This window comes from Diplotaxodon limnothrissa, linkage group LG15, assembly GCF_057381915.1.
Source record: "Diplotaxodon limnothrissa isolate DT_005_m linkage group LG15, D_limnothrissa_male_GT1.1, whole genome shotgun sequence".
Classification (NCBI taxonomy): domain Eukaryota; kingdom Metazoa; phylum Chordata; class Actinopteri; order Cichliformes; family Cichlidae; genus Diplotaxodon; species Diplotaxodon limnothrissa.
In genome coordinates, this window is record NC_140610.1 from 38,414,273 (window position 1) to 38,419,534 (window position 5,262).

Consider the following 5,262-nt stretch of genomic DNA (forward strand, 5'->3'; position numbering starts at 1 on the left):
TTGTTTTTATTGCAACTTTTAGAGTAGTTTTGATACTCTGGTACTGCTTCACAGTTAAATCTTCTTTCTATAAAAGTAAACACTCATACAATATGTTCCACCAGCCACAGGCTCCAATGAACTACAGTATATATTGGAATGAACTGGCAACATGCCTCAAGGAACGATCAAGGGGAGTCTGGTGTATTTTCATCCGAGGAGAGGTTTTGGATTAAACAATCTATGATAAAGCAAACGTCTCAGTAAGCCAAATCTCTGTCTGCGCGCCTCCCTGGTCTTCACCCCTGTGTATCAAACAAAGTGACATTTGAGAGAGTGCAGAGAAGCAGGGTGGGCAGATGAAGGGAGGTGCTGGGAATAAGAGAGCAGGGAGGTAGCCACAGAGACATGTGGCTGGAGGAGATGGATTTTGTTGAATTTTTCTCTCAGGAAATCACACAAATACCTTCAATGCAGGCATATGAAAAAAATTGAAACCTGTTATGTATTAGTCTGATATTAAACAAATGTCATCTATTTTTATCTCTGTGCTCCGCTAAAGGAGGTCAGCGCTAGTCTGAAACGCTACTGAAACCCATCAAAGTTTCCACGTGTGTACATTATAGCGCTTTCGGCGTAAACGCCTGCCGACTCTTTGTCTTTGTCTTTAAAAGGTCTGTTTGCAGATTACTATGAGCTAGATGTTTTGGTCACTAGCGGGTTGTGCTGTGTTCGGTGAAAGAGAATTAAGTGGCGCTTTAGCCCGTGTTAGTGTCACTGATATCACCTCAGGCTAGCTTGTGGAAGGTGAGTGACAGTGACACGAATATTCTGACATATTCTAATAATCTGACACTTAAATTCATTTCATTTATAATGACTGTAAGATGAACACGACAGAGCTAATTTGGATTTTCCGTGCCCTGTGGAATCCTTTCTTTATGGCTTTTGTTTCCGAAAGGGGTTTTTGAATGACAGTTCTTTTCCCCTTTTTCACACTTGAGTTCCCCACTTATCCAGAATTTATTAAAAACATTTCAACAACTGAAGCGTGCAAAAACCCATTGCAAATTTTGACTTGTTCTGTGAACTCGCACGATTCGTGTCATGTCTCATACAAAGTATGTCCCAGTTTTATGGCTGCTTTTTTGCTCTGTTTTTCTAGCCCTTCCCATCACTATATATACCTGTTAGCATCATTATTATACAGACTGCCCAGCTTTTATTAAATGTAAAATGTAAATGCTGCTTCCGTTTTTTTTCCTCCATTCAGCTCTCCACCAAGTTTCATGAAATTGAGCCTGGTTTTCGTTTTAAATTATCTTGCTGACAAACTAAAAAGTGGAGCTAAAAACACAAAAAGCGCCCACATTATTCCTCTTACACTCCATTCATGAAACAAGAATCTCAGGAAGTTTTTCTTAAAAAGGGAAGTATTAGTAGATGGAAAATACAGTCGTGTAATCCTCAAAGAAGACAGAAGAATGCTCGACACTGATGAAATGTACTTCCTTCAATGTTTACTCTTAATACCTTTGTTTAAACATGATAAAATATTAAGACTAGGTAGCTCATATATTAAATATTCTTTCTGTATTTTATTCTTTAAACTTATAATTATATTAAACTAATGTTATTTATGATGTGATTATATGAGTCACTTAACTGAAATATTTGGACATATGGATGTATTAATGAAACATGAATAATAACCCAGTTTCGTTAAAGAGCTGGTTGTGTTATTCCAACATACAGTACTGTGCAAATATCTGAAGCCACTTCCCACTTTTTAAGTGGTCTTGAGCATTAGTTTTCCAGGCTTCCAAGTTGCATCCGGCCCTTCAGTTGATCCATGTACTGTTTTCTGAAGCCTCATTAACAAATGGTCTCAGGAGAGGGGTGGCTGTCAAGAAGCCATTCTTAAGGAAGGGAAACAGGGAGTAAAGAGTGAGGTACGCCAAATTACTCAAGAACTGGACTAAAACTCAGTGCCGACAGGTCTTATGGAGTGATGAATCCAAATTTGAAAGTGTTGGTTCAAACTGTTGTCATCAGAATGCACAGAGGACTTCAGGAGGCACAACATTGAGTGTATACAGCCTTTTGGAAAACATGATGGAGATTTGGGTCTTCATTTCAGCCAGTGGTGTTGGAGAGCTTAACAAAATTGATTAAATTAATGACTCAGAAAAGCACTGAAACATACACGGCTGTAACAATTTCCCATTCTCCTACCAAAATATAGAGAAATGAGGGGTGGGCCTTAAGACTTGTGCATGTAGTGTATTGTTTTGATTTTGCCATATAGTACAGACTAACACCGGCCTCGACATGCAATTAGTTGGAAATGCATAGAAATCCCATGTGATATTTGGCTGAAGGGATGCACAGTGGGATGCAACACAGCAATGGACCGAGTGTGCAGTTTCACTTAGTGGTGTTTACAGAGCTGCCTCTTATGCAGTGGGCGCTGTCAGTGCAAGACAAATGGCCCTCAAAATGAGAAGAAATAGTATTTTACAGCAGAGAAACACAACAATACTGTGTGCTTGGTTATCTTAGCAGTTGTTGCTGTCTTATTCCAATCTTTATATGATTCTGCCCTGCACACCTCCACCGTCCTCACAGAATGCAATAACTCTGGAGCAGCACAGAGTAGCAGGACTGCTTATCATTAAACTACAGCCAGAAAGATTTCTCCCTTATTCTGTCTCAGTCCATTTGTTTTTTCATGCTTAGACGTTCCTGTCTACCTATCTCGAGAAATATTAACAAATCTCTATTTGTGTCAGTTTTGAGAGGGAGGGGAAAAAGCTTTAAACTCTGACCAACCTGTAACAAACACAAATCCCATCATAAGCTAAAAATCAAGAGCTGAGCACTGTGGAGCGACAGAATAACAGGTACGCGGATGCTTGAAACCGTAACAGTTATATGAGGTGCCAAATGACGCAGGGACACACACACACTGAAAGCCATCAGTCATAAAATGTACCCCTTTCCTTCTCCTGTGTTTATTTATCCTGTGTTCTCTCCCTTTTTTTCAACCACGCATGCCCTGCCAGAAAATGCTCTTTGGTAACACAGTGTCTAATTTGACAAACGGGTCATTGAAATATTGCTTTGAAAGAAAAAAGGATCACACGGAACAGACAGAGAGGAAGACATAAAAAGAAAGGAAAGTTGCAGTGATATAAGTTTGGTGTATCTGATGGTACATTATTGCAGAGAACACATCAACACCAGCAAACGCAAGCAAATCTCAGCCTGCAGATCCTCGCCCATTCCAAGTCTTTCTTTTACCATAGAATAAGCAAATTAATCTAAATCACTACTAAGTCCAACATTTAATCTAAGAAGAAATCCACATGTGACATTTCTCCTTCTTTTCGTACAAGAAAAATACTTAAGAGTCAACAGAAAGTATCTGGGAGTCTATAGCCTCCCACCAGGTGACCTTTTAGAGCGATGGAATGAAAGTACAGCATGAATGGCGCAATATCTTTTGGGTCAGAAAATCCAGGCCTGGGCTTTCTCCTCTTGATTTCCAGTCACCCACTCTCCCTCCATTTACCCCATCTGCTAAGGATGTACGTGTATCTGTACAGGCTCTGGCTTAGCCTGATTTATGGCTAAGCTTATATAGAAGAGTATCAGATGGATAGCCCGCATGTGTTCTTTATTTATAGCCAACACAAATGAAAAGTGAGCTCATCCTCTCCATCTCGGTTTCTCCCTCCTTGCTAACTTTCTCTCACCCTGTAGTTGTACAACCACCTTTCCATTTCTTACAGAGAGGCATCTGGAAAGAGTTATGGTCACCACTCAGCCACAAGAAAGACAAGTGTCTGCCCGAAAGGACCACGTTGATTTCGTAAAGACACTGAGAACGAGGAGCGCTGTGGGTGTCCTTAAGACAGTGTCCACTGATGTTCTAAATACCTATATATATATTTTGTTGTGACCCTCTGTGATTAAGGTGAGGAAGAAAACTGTGTTCTGTTCACCAAACAATCCTCATTATTACTCGCTAACCTGGTGTCCAGATTTTATAATAACTTCTTGTCAAGTGAGGACATGCCACGTCTTCATTTGTATATTTGCATGTGTTGTTTGACAGTTGCAATTCTTTATCAATTCCCAACAGTGTTTTCCTGGAATTCTCTTCCTTTGATAATTCTGGCTGCGAAACAGATCAAGTTTGTATAATATAACAGGCTTCACCAAGGCGTGCAATAGTCACAACCAGCTGCTTTAGCGCAAAGCAGGCAACGTGTCTATTAACAACTACTATACTAATTATTCAGGCTTTGAATGAGGGACGGAACATGGGAGAAGTGTAAAGTAGCGCTTTTCTGCAGATACGACATAGTGAAGCATCAAGGTAGGCTGCAGGAATTTTACTTTTCCACAGGGACGCCTTTTTTTTCTTTAGAGAGATGCCTACTGTTTGATAAGAGAAACTAAATTGCAGTACTAAATTAATTAAGATCTTGCAAAATGATTACTGGATTAGTCTGGCATTAATTGAAAAAGCTGATGAAGACCATATATCACAGAGATTAGAGGCATCTGAGCCTCTTGTGTTCAAGGCAACAATATCAGGAGGACATTTTTATAATAATAATAATAATAATAAAAAACAACCCGTCAGTGATGGCCCAGACTGAATCATTTATCGCATCTATTAAAATCAGTATTATGTGACTTTTTTACAAAGTTGTCAGATTATAAAAAACAAATATGCCGACAGCTTGAAGGGCTGTGTAAATTACTCGCTGGTCATATTCGTTTTCTTTGCATGTTCACACCCTGTCTTCCACACGCATACTCTAAAAATAGAAACGAACAGGTTCTGTCTTCCACAGCTATCCTTTTGAGCTATTTTAGGGGCTTTGCCAGCTAAGCAGACTAACACTTCAAATGTAACACCCTCAGACTCACAACGAGAAGCAGGAGGAAGCAGCAGTATCATTGCCGTGGGGTTAGCAGGCTGCAGCTTTCTTCTCTCCCCCCTCCGAGCACAAACTCTTCGTCCCTCCCCGGCATCCACCAGGCGAGATCACTACCTTGTGTATTACTGAAGGCAAAGGCTGCTGCAGTATTATCAAGGGAGATGCCCTCCGTGAGCCTAGCAGGCAAGTCTGCTTGTCTCCTCAGCCTTCAGGCTTGAGACATCCAATAAAGGTAATCCTCAGTCAACAGTGTGCATAGTTGAGTTGAGTTTAGTGTCTTTTGGCAGACATGGAAGGTGTACTGACAGGAAGGTATGGATCCAACCAA